We start from the raw sequence: 20,628 nt of genomic DNA, 5'->3' as shown, positions 1-20,628 counted from the left end.
TAAGGAAAATAAAATTTTAAATCATTTGTTAATGAGAAAATCTGTAAATTTGTAGATAAAATAGAAGTTTTGAATCATTTATGCAAATGATTTTTCCAAGCTGAAAAAAAGGAGTTTATCATTTCAACTTATCATTCAAATGTTTTCCAATATTTTAATTTTAGAAAAATGTCCAGTTCATTCTAGTTTTACTAGGGGTTAGTTGAATCTGGAAAAACAATAATATTTATACTCGTTAATAGATTGATACGTCTTGTTTTAACACTTTCTTTTTCAATAACATCTTCAAAACGAACTTTTTCTACAACAAAAGTTGTTAAGACTTAGCTTCGTAAAAAGATCGAAGATACCTTCTCATAATTAATTAGTTGTATATATTGAGAGATAAATTATTGAAAAATTAATGTTAATACAATAATAAATAAATTTAGTTTTATTTCCATAAAAAATATTTAGTATTATAAAAGAATGAAAAAGTTATATTTAACTAAAACATTATTATTTAAATTAAATATAATATTTATTAATTAATTTTTGTTAGGACTTTATTTTGGCGGCACCCAAACAAGCCATGGAATATTCAAGTGTCTTGTCAACCCTAATCCTTATTTCTTATTTAAACTAAAACAAAAAGCTTCAACTTCAAGTTACTCCATTTCAGCAATAGTGCTTCCTTTGAGGTATACTTTCTGTCACATTCTTGAACTTCAACTTGGTACTCTATAAATTCTTCACATGCACCTGTTTTTCTTTCATCTTCGTTCCGCAATCTCTTGCCACTCTTAATTTCCTGAAGAAAATCTCTTGAAACCCTGAAATGATTTCTAAGAATGTTTTTACTTGAATTTCTTGTCCCGGCACATTATTTTGCTGCTAAAACGCTAAGGAACACTTCATGCCATGATTAAGAGTTTGGTTTTGCATCTCGGAAGCGTGTTTACTGTGAAGGCAGTGATTTTCAAATTCTATAGTCTTGGCTGCTAGGGCTTGAGAAAGGATTTGCAATACTTTTGGGTTGTGTTTCTAATATATGATCACCTATGATGCATGACTACTCCATTTTGGCTGTCGTACTCATGTGTACTTGAAAATCCGGGTACCGGGACTAGTTGTGTACTTCTTGGGTACACATTAACCAAAACTGATTTTTTGTTAATCATTTTTATTCCTTTTTATGTATACACAAGTGAAATCAAGTAATCCACAAGCATATAAAAACCTTAATACTCTACTCGTGTCATCAATTCGCACCAATCCATTACCTCGTTCTTTGTTGCCGATGTTCACTTACACTGGTTGACGGTTGATAAGTTACTAAATTCAAGTTTTCTTTCTTGCAACATGCACATATCTTAATTTCTAATGAGCGTACCCGTACCTTAGTTTTTATTTTATTTAAATCTCGTATAATCGTACCCGTATCAGTGCAATGTAGATGATCATGCTTATGGAATTTTATTTATTTGCTCTTGTAGGCCTTATGACAGTTTCAACATGTACATTAAGCAGGTAATTGCAATTTGACTTGTATTATTTTTATTTTGTTTTATTAATATTGTTTTTATCTAAATTAATAATTTTGGTTAAACTATATTTGGGTATTATAATCACTTTTCCTCATCCACAAATCCTATATTATATTGCTATTTGGAGTTGGTTCCTTGCTATATGGTCTTTTGATGCAGTTGTGTGTATTTTGTTGAAGGTTGTGATTGAAGGTTTTAAGAGTTACAAAGAGCAACTCGCCACTGAGACTTTCAGTCCAAAAGTTAATTGTGTTGGTAATAATATTACTTGAAAGCTTTTAGATATTTCTTCTATTGATTCCTGAAAATAGTTTGAAGTGTCATGATAGCAGCTCAATGAAGTACATAGTTGATGCAATATGAAATAAACTTGAGACAAATTTCATTTTTCCAGTGATAGATATATTTGCATTGACTACATGCATACACATGTTCGTGTGTGTAAAAACCTATTAGTACTTTCATATTTGCATTGACTGCAATCTACATGCACACACATGTTCAGCAAATTGGCACGAACTTTCCTTTACTTTGCAGAGCCTTTGGAAATCTACATTACAGAGATCTAGCATCTGGACAATGTAGGATAGATTGCTAGTATTGTAAGTTGTAAGAGAAGTGCATGGCTTAAAAGTTTTTAGAAAGTGCTTTATTAAGGTTGTGATTTGGAATAAATTGTATTTACTGATTCTGCGAATACTTTACCTTAAATTGAATCTTGATTTCCATTTCCTAAGTGGGTTACTGAAAGGATCCTATTTGGAGAGTAGGATTTACTGCAAAAATAAGATCTGGTTAAGCCAAAGGTCCAAATCCTTAAATCCATTTAAGTAGAGGCATTAATCAATCAAGCACTTAAGTAGAGGCATTAATCAATCAAGCATTTAAGTAGAGGCATTAATCAATCGAGCATTTAAGTAGAGGCATTAATCAATCAAGCATTTAAGTAGAGGCATTAATAAATTGAGCATTTAAGTAGAGGCATTAATCAATCAAGCATTTAAGTAGAGGCATTAATAAATTGAGCATTTAAGTAGAGGCATTAATCAATCAAGCATTTAAGTAGAGACATTAATCAATCAAGCAAATGAAGGGATTCTAACTCAAGGTTCATCTATAAGTTTTTCTTTTGGGCTAGATAAGGATTTACTAAGGTAGAGGAGTATGAATAGAAGGACCAATTTGTGTTAGTTGTAACAAGTTTTAGTTATGTCCTTGAAAAAGAGCTGTGGAGACTCAAAGAAGAATGTAATTGTGAAGATGAATTACTGAAAACCATTGTGTGATCTCACTGTGTTGCTATTGTGAAGGTTCTCACATCAAGCTAAAGGCTGTATAAATTGTTTTGGCAGCTGCATTAATTGATCACTGCATTGTCTTCATTTTCATTACTTTTTTTATACTCTAATGATTCCTCCTTTTTTCATTACATCTCATTTGATGTGAAGTTGTTTCAAGATATCATTTTTATCACTTCTATTTAAATCAAATGAATGTATCTTAAATATATTTCTTATAGCATCAAGATTCGAGAGTAACTATTTAATTATTTACTTCAACAGTTGGTGCTAATGGATCTGGGAAGACAAACTTTTTTCATGGTATGAAAATTGCCATTTCTTTATCCTCTGATTTATTTGTTGACTGTCTTTTTAGTCTTTATGAAGTAACTTAAATAAGATCTGTCATTTTTCACTCCATTTTCTCCCTTTGTCTTTTGTATCTAGCCATTCGTTTCGTGTTGAGCGATCTCTTTCAGAACCTACACAGTGAGGATAGGCAGGCACTACTCCATGTATGACACAGTCCATATTTCCTTTTAATTGTTCTTTTTATCTTACCTATCCCTAATCAATTATAGATTTTGATCATGCTTATATGAATGATTCTGTTTACAGGAAGGGGCTGGACACCAGGTTTTATCTGCATTTGTGGAGATTGTGTTTGATAATTCAGACAACCGTATCCCGGTAATATTTTGAGAACAATATAATATTTTTTTAATTCACTCTAGTGGCTGTTACAGAGAACATTCACATAGGTTCTGCTTGGCGGTCACATTGTTGTATTCAATTTATCAACATCTATTATCTACTCTTTTAAATGGTGGATGGTTGGACAATTATTTTTTTCTTGTGCAATGAATTCATGCTATGAGCTGTACTGCTCAATCTATTTATAGGATGGATCTGTAGGAAAATCAAAGAATCTAATAGCAGAGAGATTTTGAATTTAGCTAAATAGAAACTTGTGGCAACTGGATGAGTATTACATGTTTTTCTTCTTTTAAAATTTACGCCATTTCTAACTCATAATCACCACTTATTTTCAATGTCCGTTCATGTGTTCAATCTTGGTGTCTATATTTGCTGGTAAATAGGTTGACAAGGAAGAAGTGCGCCTGCGTCGGACTATTGGTTTGAAAAAAGATGAGTATTTCATAGATGGAAAACACATAACGTGAGTATAAGAGGGCAAGTACTAAAAATTTATTGTTTAGTGAAAAATGACATTTTATCTCATGCTCTTTGGTCATATTGTATGAGTATTAACCTGGGCCCTAAAAAAGATGATAAATGATCTGCAGAAAAACTGAAGTGGTTAGTTTACTGGAAATGGCTGGGTTCTCTCGCTCAAATCCTTATTATGTTGTACAACAAGGAAAGGTAATGGTGCACGCCGATGGTGCTTTGCTTTGGTGTTTTGGTATACTCAGTTGAAGTTGATTTCTAAACTGGTCCCCTTCTTGGTCTTGCATAGATAGCATCACTAACCTTGATGAAAGACTCTGAACGATTGGATTTACTGAAGGAGATAGGTGGTACTAGAGTTTATGAGGAGAGACGTCGTGAAAGTTTGAAAATAATGCAGCATTCTGGCAAGTCATTTCTATTTATTTCATTTCAAATTTATGATCTCTAACCAGTGTTGTTAATGGCTGATGGCAGAATGCCAAAAATCCGCCATATTTGACAAATAATGAGGGCGGATTATGGTGGAATATCGGCCATGGCGGCTTGCTGGAATTCTGCCTCATGTATTTTTCTGTTAGACAGGTAACAAACGAAAGCAAATAATCCAAGACTTACAGTATTTTGGTGAGAAGCTGAAAGAACTAGATGAGGAAAAAGAGGAACTTAGAAAATATCAGCAACTTGACAAGCAGAGAAAATCCTTGGAATATGCCATTTATAATAAAGAAGTTCAAGATGCTCGGAAAAAACTTATAGAGGTTATCTTGTTAAAATCTTACCACATTTATAATTAATTATTTGCACTAGTTTTACTGTGTTTTATTAGTTGGATTTATTTCTCTGTTGGTGATTAGATTGTCAATCACATCCATATCAGTCATGATATTTTGTTTTAGATAGAAGAAGCTTGCAACAAGGTTTCTGAAACATCATCAAAGAAGTATAATGAAGTTCTTGATGCACATGAGAAATCCAAAGATTTAGAGAATACATTGAAAGACGTAACGAAAGAACTTCAAAACTTTAACAAGGAAAAAGAGGTTACTGACAAGAGACGAAAAGAGGCAATAAAGAAGTACACAGAGCTTGAGCTTGATGTCAAAGATTTACAGGAGAAGATCACTGGAAATATCCGAGCCAAAGTACTATTCTAATGAAACCATCTTTGAAGTTCTTCTAAAAGGGATAGTGGTGTACATGACTAATCTATTAATCTATTACCTACATGCTTTCAGGAAGATGCTGCAAAGCAACTGAAGATACTTGAGAAAGAACTAAAAGACTCAATGGATGAACTGGCCAAAATCAGTCCTTTATATGAGGATCAAGTTAAGAAAGAAAAAGAAATAACGAAACGGTATGCTATGGCTGTACATGTTTACTATTATGCATCAATAAAGTATATTGTATTTAACTCATTTAGTGTTTGTATTCCGTCTGTAACATTGTAGTATGTTTTATGCTCTATTATAACATGTTAATCTCTTACTTTTTTTTTTGTTCTTATTTGACTGCAAAATTTGGATTAGTTAGAATACATGATGGAGAAATATCCTGTATATTTCACATGTTTTCTTTACAGTTTTTCACAAATCTTAGTTATGGCAAGACAGCCCTTATATATGGGAAGAAAGTCCTCACCTCTTGATCTAGCTATGGTAGAGTTAGGCCTCTCAAATTCTAATAAAAACAACGGAATTTATTCTATCATCTGTATAGGTTATTAGAAAGTTTCACTTCCATCTCTCACAAATGCATGAAATTGTCAGAATAATGGAGTGTGAGAAGAAGCTCAGTATACTATATCAAAAGCGAGGGCGTGCTACTCAGTTTTCGAGTAAAGCTGCTCGTGATAAGTGGCTTCAAAAGGAGATAGTTGACCTTGAAGGGGTTCTTTCTTCAAACACGACACAGGCAAGTGTTAGTTTATTTGAATGAGCTATACTGAATTATGGCCCAAATACTTTTCTTTCTTAGATGCAGAAAAGTTATTTGTTTTTCATTAGGTTGGTAACCTTGTTTCAATTAGTTTAAGGATAATAGCATGAATTACATCTTTCTGCTCTTTAATGTATATGCTGTTGAGAAGTCTCACATTGACTAGAAATATGGCTAAATAAGTCCATATATAGGGTAGAGCAATCCTCACCCCTAAGCTAGTTTGGAGTATAGTTAGGTCTAACCCAAATTCTAAGATGACATCAAAGCCTATCCTAAATCTGTTTATTGGAGACCACTATATATGGGCCCCCATAGATGTGCAATCTTGCAAACTCTATGCTCCAGATGTCCAGCCTTGTGTGTGAGGGTGTGTGTTGATAAGTCCCACATTGGCTAGAGATATGACCTAATACGTGTTTATAAAGGGTAGAGCATAACCCTAATCTCTGAGATAGCTTTTAGGTAGAGTTAGGCCTAACCTTCCCAAATTCTAAGATGCATTTTTTCATTTTTGTTCTGCATATTAGATTGAGTATTATTAGGGAATAGAATGAAAGAACTGCAAGATCAGGGAATATTGTTAGGAAATAGGAATACAATATAGATCCTTTTGTGTCTTCACCCAACAACTTATGCTTTTAGGCTTGATGGTTCATGAAATCAAAGCCTTTTATGACCAAGTTATTTATTGTTAGATCTTTTAAGCGTCCATTTTAACTTGAATTTCAGTACAAGGTAGGCGGACTCGTACAATGTCGAGGGTATGTTAGAAATACAATATCAAACTATTTATGTGTCTTCACTCAAAAGTTTAAGTTTTTGGAATGGTTCATGACAAGTATGATATCCCCATGGAGAAACTTTGACGTCCAGTTACTATGATAAACATCTAAGCTTGTTAGTCTATCTGCATATTCAATCAAGGAACACATTATATTTCCATTGTCTAAGTTCTAGCATCATAATAATGATAGATAACAATTGCTTTGCTTTTATTCAAATTGGATAAATTCTCCCAAAGTTTCTTGTGTAAGGGTGTTTTAAAAATTTAATAGAAAACTATTCAATTTTCTTCGCCTAATAGCTTAAGTTTTTGGAATAATTAGTTCATGAAAGTACTTTTATATAAACTATGATCTCTTCCTCATTGCTCTCTCCCTTGTTTTTGACTGTTGCTTTGAACCACAGGAGCAAACGCTTATTGAAGAAATTGGCCGGCTTAATGGTGAATTACAGGATAATGATGAGTACATCAAGAGATGTGAAGCAGATATTAGTACTATGAATTCTCTCATTGCTCAATCACGAGAAGGGTTTAATCATAATAAAGTAGAAAGAGACAAGTTGAATGATGAGAGGAAGTATGTATATCTTCTTTTGTCCTTTTTAGTGATAGGTATTATATATTTTTCTAGATGAAAGAGGAATTATTATTGGAGAGAAGCAGAAAAGAGTATTATGAGAGTGTAGGATGGGGCAGAAAGGAGAAACATAGCAAAGATAATTCATGGTTAAGTGAATATTCTCATGATTTCAATTGTTGTATATAGGTCATTATGGGGCAAAGATAATGATCTTACTGCTGAAATTGATAAGCTGAGAACAGACATTGAGACAGCTGAAAAGGGTCTTGATCATACAATTCCTGGAGTGAGTAATCCCACTTTCTAACTTCTTTTAACATAGAATTTCTCCAAACCAATATTTTCTTCATCTGCAATTGAGCAATGGAGATTTCTTGGCATCTGGGAAGAATGTATGCTGCTATGGAGTTTGAGGATGATTTGTCATGATGATATTTCTTTAGGCTTATTCTGGGGACTGGTTGCTGATTTTATACGTAATCGTGTATGGCACTACTGTAATATGCAGGATATCAGAAGAGGCTTAAAGTCAGTTCGGAGGATCTGCAAGGAGCGTAACATTTCTGGAGTTCATGGCCCAATTATTGAGTTGCTGAATTGTGATGAAAAATTTTTCCCCACAGTTGAAGTTACAGCAGGAAACAGGTCATTTGTCACTGTATTTCTTTAAAATATATAGCCTCACCATGGGTACATCCTTAGCATCTAGTTGTTCCATCTTTTTTTAGCTCCAGTTTTTGTTCTTGTCTTGATCTCTGTTCTGGTTTTATATTTTCCACACATTTGGCTTTATGTTTTACTGAGAATCTCTTACAACAGCTTATTTCATGTGGTCGTTGAAAGTGATGACAAGTCAGCCCAGATAGTTCAACATCTTAATTCGCAGAAAGGTGGACGAGTTACATTTATTCCTGTTAACAGGGCAAAGGCTCCACACATCACTTATCCACAGAGTTCTGATGTCATACCTCTTTTGAAGAAGTTGAATTTTAGAGATGACTATAAATCCGCATTCAGTAAGGTTAGCTCTATACATGAATTTTATTTACACATGGGCATGTCGCAGCATCTTCAGGTTCTATCTGCTGCTAAATAACATTACTAAGATGGTTTATCTGGTTTTGACATCACATAATAAAATTTGATGCACAATTGAGAAGCATCTTGAGTTAGGAAAGTAATGGTATTGAAGGATTATTGTGTTAATTAGGGGTTATTGTAATATTCTTATTAATTATAAGATTTCTCCTCTTTTAGAGATCCTTTCCTATTCATTAGGAATTTTATCTTTGAGAAGTTATACACTCTTACAGTAGCATATGTTAGATCTTTATTAGAAATAGGTTGACCTAACTCTACCCCAAAAGCTAGCTTAGGGGTGAGGATTGCTCTACCCAATATATGTACTTATTTGGCCATATCTGTGGTCAATGTCAGACTTCTTTAGAGATCTTATCTAATTTTGTTTCATTATGAATTTTTTTAATTATATTTGGGTAATAAATACCCTTTTGCTGCCTTGTGTTACTTAAGTTAATACTGTTGGTTCACAAAAAAATATATTGAACCTCATGGATTTTGTTATGGACTTTTGAGAATTCATGGTCGTTGCTGGTTCTCTTCTCCCGTTTTACATCAAGAATATAAGTGTTTGAGGATTCTATTCTTCTAGTCGTGTTTGAATGATTTAGTTCAGTACTCTATATAGGAGTTAAAATTTCCCTAGCCCATCTGGTTGTGTTTCTATTTCGTCCATGTTTATTTGTTAATGTTAAGATAAATAGGTCACATTTCATATATTCATATTTCGCTACATTTGCATTCTCTTCCTTTCCCCCCTTTTGTTTTGTCAACTTTAGATGATGCCTTATTCCCTTACTGCTGCTAAAACTTTTCCTCCTCTCTCTTAAAATATTTCCTTTTTCTATAAAAATAAAATAATGATGATTGGCAGTTTCCAAACTACTGTAACACGTAACACAACCATCTTGAAGCAAGGCTCATGTTGCCTAAAAACTTGCATCAGATTCTTATTACCGGGCCCTGATATTGCTTCAGTTAAACTCTTTTCTCCACCTGTATTATATATTTTCTCTTAGGTATTTGGTAAAACAGTTATCTGCAAGAATTTGGATGTAGCTTCAAGGATTGCTCGTGCTCATGGTTTGGACTGCATAACACTGGAAGGTTGGCCTAATTCTTCAGATTGTTTGTCTACATTATGTCGTCTGTTGAAGTATTTTTCCCTGATTAATTGTTGTCTATCTCATACAGGTGATCAAATAAGCAAGGAAGGTAGTATGACTGGAGGATTTTATGATCACAGTCGATCAAGATTGAAGTTCATGAGTATCATTAAGCAGAATGCACACAACATTCGCATCAGGGAGGAGGAGTTAGAGAAAGTTAGATTTAAGCAACATGATATCCTTTTATTCTAATAAATGGATGCTCCTTTTTATGTATTCTCAGTTTTTTTTTCTTCGTGAAAACTCATTCTTTATAAAAGCCATATAAATTCTTAGGAAATAAAAGCAAAGTAAATCCCTTTGACCTAAATCAACCGATGAAGTGTTCGAAATAAATATTTCCAAATTTGAGAAGGGAAACCATTTTGTAACAAGTACCCAATGGTCATATCTAATTTTTTTTCTTTCTATTTGAACACACTTTGGCATACATAGATGGAGACCACGGGGTTTGTATATCTGTAATTTTCTTCTATTAACTACAACTTAACAAACAGTAATTTTAACATGGTTTGGTAATTACTTTTTCTGGTTTCTTGGAGATTCAATTTGCTGTTTAGATCTATGTTTTTTAATGGATAAAGGTGCCTTGCTTCATAAAGTTGCTTTAATAGGAAGGCGTCTTGTCTAAGTTGAAAATAAGAGGCTCGACCTGGATTTTATTACGTATACAATTAGGCACAACTTGTGTGCTACTGCACTTTGTTGGTTCCCCAAGTCTTCACAAAAGTTAATGTTCCTTTTGGACTCTATTATTATACTGTTTCTTACATTATTTTCTAAATTAATTGATGATGATTGATTTTCCTTTTGATGATTCATTTCTTCATCTTATGGCAAACTTGTTTGTACTAGGGCCTTAATTTGTTTTTATAAAATGCCACATATCCATTAGTTCTGTGAATGGCTTCTCTGTTGACCAATTGTCTATGCTACTCCTAGTTGGACTCCATTTCCATCTATTATTTTGTTTTTACTGAATTAATCTCACAGATAGAGCAAAAAGTTAATAAACTTTTAGCTGAGCAGCAGAAGATTTATGCCAAGCGTGCTCATGACAAATCAGAAATAGAACAGCTTAGGCAGGACGTTGCTAATGCTAACAAGCAGAAGCAATTAATTTTTAAAGCTCTTGCAAAAAAGGTACTAATGGATATTATATCATACTCAGTTATCACCTGAGAGCTTCTTTTCTGTGGAGTTGCTTGGGAAAATTTCACTGCTTATTCCTTATCATTTTTTCCCTTAATTGCATGTAGGAGAAGTCACTTGTGGATGTCCAGAACCAGATTGAACAACTTAAAGCTAGCTTGGCAATGAAAAAAACTGAAATGGGCACGGATCTCATTGATCATTTAACACCAGAGGAAAAAAAACTTTTGTCAGATTTGCACCCTGAAATCAAAGACCTTAGAGAGAAGCTTGTAGCTTGCAAGACTGATCGCATTGAGGTTATTGAATGAATTAAATTGATGCTCGTAATCTTTAAAGGGCAAGTGTCCTTATCTTACCTTAAATTTTGCAGACTGAAGCACAGAAAGCAGAGCTGGAAACTAATCAAACTACTAACCTTGAGAGAAGGAAACAAGAGTTGGAAGCTGTAATATCATCTGTGGATGCTGACTCTTTGGTTGTTGACTCTGAATTGAAGGGGCAGGAACTTCATGATGCTAAAATATTGGTTGATGATGTATCGGGACAGTTCAAAAGTAAGAAGTTCAACCAATATTGTCTTTTATATATGTCTTGAAGCTCAAATTATGGTTCCTTGTTTGACTAAATATTCCTCTTCAGGAGTTTCTGAAAGTATAAATGACCGAATGAGCAAAATTGAAAAGATCAAAGATGAAATGAATGAAAAGAAGGTAGTGCTTTTATAAATTGGTTGTTGGTCATACGTGGTTTCTTCATGATAATGGCGGCTTTTGGTTGCAGTGTTTGGAGGATGTGTACGAATCCGAGCTTCAGGAAGTAGCAAGAGAACTAGAGAAATTACTGAGTGATAAAAATATATATTCTGCCAAAGAAGTGGAGTATACCAAGAAAATAAGGGAAGTTGGCCCATTGACATCAGATGCTTTTGAGACGTAAGGCTTCTCTCTTGTTTCAGTAATATGAATTTATTTATTTCCTTTTTGAATGTATTTTGTGTGTATATGATTTTTTTATTGGATAGGAAAAAAAGATATTTTGGACAGATCAAGAAATGAAAGTTGATTTATTCAGAAAGCACTGCAGCATTTCATTTTCTTTCCCTATGTCATTTAGTTTATGTAAACATTCTATTAGCAACATTTCATGAAGGTATTCCAAACCTAACTGGTGCAATGTAGTATTTTCATGAAAGCCATACTCCTTCTCACTTCAGTTGCCATAAAATATGGCATGGCTAACTCTTGCAGTGGTGTAAGAATGTACCTTTTTCAAACCTAACCAGCAAGCACATGAAATCTTATGTTTAGTGTCTGCAGCACATTTTACATTATTTTTCTTGACGTGTTATTCAAATCTGAACTGTTCTCTTTTTATTATATTTTTTTAATGGAGATTTGGTATTTAGTAAATTGTTCAGATAAATTTGATTATGATGCATGATATTTTTAATGTTTTCACTTTTCATTAAAATAAGGAACTGCTTGGACATGACAGGTACAAGCAGAGGAACATAAAAGCTTTGCGCAAAATGCTGCACAGATGCAATGAGCAATTGCAACAGTTTAGTCATGTGAACAAGAAAGCACTTGACCAGTACGTAAATTTTACGGAAAAACGAGAAGAACTTCAGAAAAGGCTAGCTGAACTTAATGAAGGAGATGAGGTACTTTACTGGGACTTGGTTTGGAAAGTCCTTTATAATTACTTAAAAGGAATGGGGTGAAATGATTTGAATATTATTTGTTATGTAATTACACATTTAGAAACTCCATCTATATAGATTACCATACATCAAACAAATTGCTAATCAAATGAAAAATGGAAACAAATCTATCCTAATATTATGACAGCAATAAAATAGGTAAAAATGAAATATTCTAGCCCTAGAATAGAATATTTCTACAAGAACAACAACAAAAGTCTTATCCCACGAGTTTGGTCGGTTTCATTAAATTTGTTTCAACAGAAGTGGCTTAATTGCGTGATGAATATTACTTGTTAGCACTTTATTATCTAAATGTAGTAAGAACACTAGATCTTTCATGGGTCTAAACATTGTTGCTTGTTTATGAGGTCATGAAATAGGCCTTGTTAACCATTCACCTCTAAGTAGAATTGCCTATTTGGTAATATTTGTCCAATTGAGTTTCCATTATGTATCTTGTATGTAATGGTGCATGTTAATGTGTTATGTGAGTTTTAGTTTAGAGCTTGGTTTTGAATGTAGCGCTGATTCTGATGCAACTTTTGCGATTGTGATTATAGTAGTATAAGTAATTGCTAAATCTTTTGACTTTTCTGTCCTTGAATAATTACAGTTAATTAGAGAGCTAATATCAGGGCTAGATCAGCGGAAGAATGAATCGATTGAACGCACTTTCAAAGGTGTTGCTAGGCATTTTCGAGAAGTATTTTCTGAACTTGTGCAGGGAGGTCATGGTCATCTAGTTATGATGAAGAAGAAGGTTTGTGATGATTAAATTATATCATGGCTTCTCCATTCAGTTCTTGTGATTGCATTGGATGGAAAAAGACGATGCTTTACTGCTTGATGCTTTCAAATAGTTTTAACATTATTAATTTTATGTCAACTGACTTTTTACTCATTTTTTTGTGGTATTTGATTATTGCTTTAATTTATTTCTTTGTATCTGCAAAATTTGTGAGGAATGTCCACATAGGAATTATTTTTCTTCTTTTAGATTGTAATTGATATGCAAATGGTGTTTCTGGATTCTATTTCCTTTTCCTCAGGATGGTGATCATGATGATGATGATCAAGATGAGGATGATCCTCGTGAAGCAAATCAAGAGGGGAGAGTTGAGAAGTACATTGGAGTGAGAGTGAAGGCAAGTGTATTCTTGGCTTCTTGCTGTGCCTTTTGTTTTTTTACTTCTGACTTCTGAGTACATTTCTGAAAATGTTTATTCCTTTCAGGTCTCTTTCACTGGACAAGGGGAGACACAGTCGATGAAGCAGTTGTCTGGGGGCCAAAAAACTGTTGTTGCTCTAACACTTATCTTTGCCATTCAACGATGTGATCCAGCCCCCTTTTATCTATTTGATGAGATTGATGCAGCTCTTGATCCACAGTACAGAACTGCTGTTGGAAGTATCCTTTTATTATCATGTTTGCTATTTTTTCATGTCAATGACTGGTCATGCATTTTTCCAAAGAACTTAGTGGAAGTGCTCTTGTTTCATTTAAGGTGCATAGTGGAAATGCTTAGATACATTTGCGTTTCTTTTCTTTCCTCAGGCTATGCGCTTGAGTTAATTTATTGTATGGAGTACTTTATTAGGAATGCACATGAAAAGATACTATTGTGCATGAGAAATTTAATTTCAAGGACCTTCATCTTTGATTGATAGAAGTATATTTTTGCTTTCATATTGATTTCTTAGCTAAGGTTTATTACTTTGTAAGAAGCATGTTTTTCTTGATTTGGTAAAGCTTGAAATGGTTTGGATTTATCCACAAAACCGTATGATTTGAAATGATAAGGTTGGAAAATTATTAACATTGGGGTATATGATTACCAGACATGATTTATGCTAGCATTTTAAGGCATTGTTTGATCTATGTTGCTACTCTATCTAATAGGAAAAGAGTTTGGTTGTAATAGAATCAGGAATAGGATTGAGAGAAAGCAAGAATAGAGATAACTGAGTTCAGAAAATGCAAACTGTATTATGATTTCATCAAATGAGAAATGTACAAGTCTACAAGAGTCTTGTTAATATACAAGAGTTTCTGAAGCAGAAAGATAACTAACTACTCTAACAGAAGCAGCTGTAACTAACAGACTCTAACAATTTTGTTATTAACAGTATACTAACAGTGACTAACAAACAAAGTAAACTGAAAATATAGCAGTATAACTATCCTTCAACAGATTGTTATATGGGCTTTCTGTGATGTTTAAATTAAAAAATTTGTTCCTGCTTTTGATATTCTGAGTTGCATCTGGATTTCCTTTTATATTCTTAACTTCTATATAGATATGATCCGGCGCCTGGCAGACACAGCTAACACTCAATTTATCACGACGACATTCCGCCCAGAGCTAGTGAAAGTTGCTCACAAGATATATGGAGTGACACATAGAAACAGGGTCAGCCATGTTAATGTTGCATCCATGGAAGAAGCACTAAAATTTGTTGAGCATGATTAGACGCACAATGTCTGAATAAGGTTATCATTATAACTTCTACCCACTATTTCTCTTTCCGACGGTTATGATTGAGATATTTATGTATTTTTAGGTGCATCCGGCTCCCATGATCTGATATGAAGTGATTTGGTGTCGAGTGCTCTGATCTATACAACAATGTAACTTGGATTGCAGACTCAAGTTCAGTCAAATTCCTCAACCTACACCTTTGTGAGTTGGAGTAACTGGTGTGACACCAAACTAGGTCTTTGAGTAATTCAAAACAATGTTCTTAAACTCATCCATTGCTTGTGTTTTCTTTTGATATGATCAAGTTCAAATGACAATTAAGAATATATGTGTTAAGATGAAGCTCACACTGTGGAGTTATCCAGTTGCAAACTTCATATTTTATTTTAAGCCCTGATTTTTAAACATTCCAATAATATCTTAAGCTCTTCTTACACACTTTATTTATCTGTTTTATCTCTTTATTTCACTGTTTTTATGTGTGGAATTTACTGACCATTTTTCTGTATTTAACCTATCTGTGGGTAGCTTCTACTTGATTGTCTTTCTAGCTATTCTTTAATATGATTGTTATTACCACATTATTGTTGATAATCTTTCATAAATGTAGTTTACTTCTCAATGTGGTTATAAAAAAAATCATATCTCCTCATATACTATAAACCGTGATGTATACCCTCACATAACAATTACAGCATCCATGTAACACCATAGGCTATAGCTCTATTTATCAGTTTTTTTTAAAGTAGCTCTATTTATCAGATTAAACTCATTAACATTGGTACTCCTCTTAATATGTTTAAATTTAAATAATACTCTCCATGTTTCTTATTATAAGTCACTTTTTTGAAAAAACTTTTGTTTCTATATATAAATATAAGTCACTTTCTAATATTTAGGTAGCATTAAATATATTTTTTCCAAAATTACCCTCATATTTAATATAAACTAGCGGAATTACCCGTGCCCTGCACGGGTGACTTTTGTTATTTATAATTTAAATTTCGTGTAATATTATATTTTGTATCTTTTTAATAAATATGTTTTAAAAATTGTTTCAATTATATGTTCTTAATAGTGATAATTGTGTATTAATCTACCATGATTTTTTACTTCAAAATTTTTACTTATTTAAATATGAAAAAATTTAAAAATAAAAAATTATAAGACATGTACAGATGTACTTATTATTTTGTATTTTAAATTATAAATTTTGTATCACGCAAATTTTTGTATATACATTAAATTAGTATTTTTAATTTTTTTAATACATGTACTCATTATTAATATTTGATTGATTATTTTTCATATCAATATTTCTATTTATAATAACAATAACAATAATAATAATATATATTTTGATTCAAAATGTTAATTTCGAAGAGAAATTAATATGTAACAACAAAATGAAACACCACTTTTACTAAAACTCAAATCAAATCATAGAAAAAATTACCAGATTAAATAAACTAAAATAATAGATAATATACGAAAATTATTTAGATCGAAAGGCTTCTCTTATTTTTGATTAAAGTCTCACGTGGCTATCATTTTTAAGTTTGAACTCATTCCCTTTTTTAGTCTTTGGCTCTTCGATCATACCTTTGGTAACCACCGCCTACCAGAGACGATGGAGGAGAAATCCATTTTATCAATCCAAGCAGATAATTGAAGGATTTCTGCATGTCTTTCCCCTTCATGATTTAAAAAAGAGGTGAAACAATATATAATGGTGAATCGAAAATGGAAGAATGAGTAAATAATAGGATCATGAAATAAGGGTGTTCATAACCGAACCAAAATGAATTAAAACCGCTCAAACCGATCCAAAAAACCTGATAACCAAAAAAACCGAAAAAACCTATATTTTGTGAATGGATCCGTTTGTTTTCAGTTCCCATGTTAAAATAGAAACAATCCAAACCAAAAGTATTTATTTATTTAAATTTTGACATACATAATTACCCATTTAACCATACTTATGATGTTTTATTCCATGTATACTCAAACCTTTACAGTAATGTGTTTAAACTTTTCCAAGTTATGAGACATATGTCTTCTTTTCATTCAGCGAAAGTGAAACCATCAATGTTCTGCTTCTTTGCCTCTTACTCAAAACAATACGTTTGTAAAACTGGTTGAAAATCAACTTAGATAGAGTTAATTAGATATTGTACATGAAATGCAGTAGTGTTACAAATCACAGTCATCACTTAGCATGATATCTTCTCTCTGTACACTACTACTTGTTTTATGATTTTATTTTCTATTTCGTTATTTATTTCAAGATTTTTAGTTTCTTTGAAAAACTGAAATGCAATCCAATCCAAACTGATAAAAATTGGTTTGGATTTGAAAAAAAATAATTGAATGATTAAATTATAAAACTGAAACAATCGGATCAGATGAATTTGTCCTTTAAAACCGAACCTCGAACACCCTATCATGAAACATGAAATAAATCATTTTACACAACAAATAAAAAGGAGTGAATAAGACTATAAGAGGATAATAATAAACTTATAATATTGCGATCATACAGTGGTGGTGGAGAATTATAAAATAAAAAATGGAATAAAACTCTGAAAACAATAAATCAAAATAAGGTAAACACAATGTCACAAAGAACGGGTGAAAGAGAATGTTATAGATTAAAAAAACAATGTGAGAAATGTCTCAAAAGAGCAAATGAATTCTAACCAACGTGCATGTATAGCTAAATTAATTATTATTGCATTAAGATAAAAAGTATTACCTGACACATGATTGATAAATTATTTTTCTCTATAATTGTTTTAAATGAAAGAAAAATTGAAGGTGAAATCCTTAACATGAAATCGAATAACGAATTGAGCAACTGAAAAATGAAAGGGAGGAAATAGAGGAGTATGGAAAATATGGAAGAAGGTTGAAAATACTTACCATGCAGTAGACGAATGGAGAAAAACAAAACATGATCAGTTCTTTTCATAAGAAATCCCAAAGATATTCAAATGATTCATTAATTGAATTATATCAATTTAATTCTGAAAATATGGAATATTCCATTTTGAAAATTCAATTATTTAATCAATCTTGTCTAATCTAATTAAAAAAATTCGTTATTTATTTCAAATTATTTCATTGTTCCAATAAATTATCAATTCTTGAGCACCATCGTTTTTAAAATTTGAATTTAAAAACGAAAATTAATTATACTTATTAATTTTAGGAATTAATTAGAGGCATTAATTTCAATTATAAGAAATAAAATTTAGGGGTGTAATCGGACCGGATTGGTTCAAATTTATGGTGTTTAAATGTCTGCACCAATCTAACATGTTCGGTTTGGGTTGGTTCAGATTTCATGATTTTTAATTCTAAATTCGAACAAAACCAACCAGATCTCAATCGGATTGGTTTGGTTCCGATGGTCGGATTTGAAATAAAAAAAATATCATTTGGAAATATGCACGAAAATTAATCTAAAAACGTGAAAAATTATAAAAAAAATATAGAAAAATCTAACATTTTCAAAGAACAGAACATTCGATAATGACATAAATCATATAATCTAAATAAAAATAACACCTCTAATACAAATATGAATATGTAATGTAATGGGCTAAAAATGTTTGAGATTAATGTAAAAAAAATTCTCAATTCATTAGATTGGTTCGGATTGATCGTTTTTTCAATCCACAAATATGATACCTGAACCGAGGGTAATCGAATTCAGTAAATAAATCTGAATCGAACTAATGATCTAATCCAATCCATCGTAATGTGTTTCGGTTCAGATCGGTTTGGTCGGAATCGCGGATCAGACCATACCCGCTTGCACTCCTAATAAAATTTGTAGTAACTAAAATAGGAAGTATTTATGCAATTGGAAAATTTTCGAAAAATTCAAAATAAAAAATTAATGATGCTGAAAATTAAAAAATTCAATATTTATTTTATTTTCAAAAATTCATTTGCCCATCGCACACATTTTATAATTAATCTAGTATTAAAGGAACTTCGAATTTCATAAAAAATTAATTTATATTTTAAAATCATTTTAACCATAATATTAAGGGAAAACAGATAAATGAATTTTATAACTAAAAATTAAAAGATCCAATATACATTGATTTTAGTGTTTTTTTTGCTTGGTGTCTTGTTTGTTGCTGGAACTCTTTTGGGCTTTGCCCCTTTTAATATATATATGGCTTTTCCAAAAAAAATTAAAAATAAAAAGGATTCCAATTATTTTTATGAATCGTATTTTCAAATTTATAATATTTTTTTAATATTTGATATATCTTAAAAAAGAATTTAAGGAAAAATAAAAATTGATTTTTTTTATAATCAGAATTGATTATTTTCAAAAAAATTATGAGTTTAATGGTTATGCACTGACAGTGTAAAATAGTTTTACACAGTCATCCAATCAAAACATGTCACATAGGAGAGATAATTATATTTGACTTTAATTTTAATTAAAAGAATAATATATTTTCTGATTTAGCAGAATTCAATTGGATGTCTGTGTAAAACTATTTTACACTGTCAGTGCATATCCATTAAACTCAAAAATTATATCTAAGGTGGAATTTTTTATAATGGATGAAATGAAATAGGTTCAGAGATGTTCATGTATTGTATCATCTTTTTGAAAATTTGGACGGGGTGAAAATAATATTATTTGGAATTTATATCCTTACTTTGATAGTTTTTATATGTATTATCTATGTTTTATTCTTAAAAAAATAATTTACCTTTGAGTGTAACAAAAAATAAAATTAACTTGGTTACTGGTATGTAGCAATTTACTTTTGTTGATATATTATTTTTTTATAAGCATTTTTTAAAATTATTTATGTATTGTGTATGTGGCCATAATATTATTAAATTTAGCAATTCATGAGATTAAAAAAGTTGAAATCATTTTTTTGTTTCGAGGGAAAATAAATTACTTAAGAGGATACATGTGGCATAGGTCTTCTAGAATAAAACTTTCTTACATTCTTTTCATATTTATATAAATATAGATATAGATAAATTATTATTTGGAAAACGTAGCTTTTAAAATCAACTATGAAGGAAAGAATCACTTTCTTCAAAGCATCTAGTTAATTATTATGAAGCATCTGCTACCTAGAAGAAACATTAAAGAGGAAAAATTTGTATGGCACTAATTTTAAGGGTATATTATCCAAAAAAAAAACCATTTTAAAAGTACCTATAGAAAATTAACCCTGCATATGAATGAAACTAACCTTGAAAGAAATATGACGGAGCAAAAGGAAATGAGCGAACATAAGTACGGTAGAGTGAATGATGGGGGAAGAGAACGTGAGTGAAAAAGAATATACCTTTAAGAAATTGTTATTGCATCTAAACAAACTCATTAATGATACCAAAGATAAACATGAATGAGTAAAAATAACGAAGAATCGTGAGTTACAACGAATAAGAAGGTCTTGCGTTTATAATTAATAGTAAACATATAAGAATTACAATTTAAATTAGTGTGTTTTAATTGCTAACAAAAGATATAGTCTGATTTGATTTATTATTATATTATACTGTATTAATTAGAATAACTAAATAAGGAATTATTAAGAGTTTTTTTTCATTCCATGGAATGATTAGGAGTTGATATAACTGAATAATGGAAAACATTTAAAAGTGTATATTTTATAATTGAATCACAAAATTGATTGTGCTAAATAAATTATTTGAATTTGAAACACTTGCTAATTTAAAT

General features: G+C 31.5%; 1 pseudogene; it reads left to right on the top strand.

Annotated features, from left to right (window-relative positions):
* The first annotated feature begins 1,494 nt into the window (after positions 1 to 1,494).
* Positions 1,495 to 14,900, top strand: LOC130716187 (structural maintenance of chromosomes protein 3-like; annotated as a pseudogene).
* The last annotated feature ends 5,728 nt before the right edge of the window (positions 14,901 to 20,628 follow it).

The sequence above is a fragment of the Lotus japonicus genome, chromosome 1, assembly GCF_012489685.1.
Source record: "Lotus japonicus ecotype B-129 chromosome 1, LjGifu_v1.2".
NCBI classification, from domain to species: domain Eukaryota; kingdom Viridiplantae; phylum Streptophyta; class Magnoliopsida; order Fabales; family Fabaceae; genus Lotus; species Lotus japonicus.
Note: the sequence above shows the minus strand (reverse complement) of the source record. Positions and strands in the feature narration are given on the sequence as shown.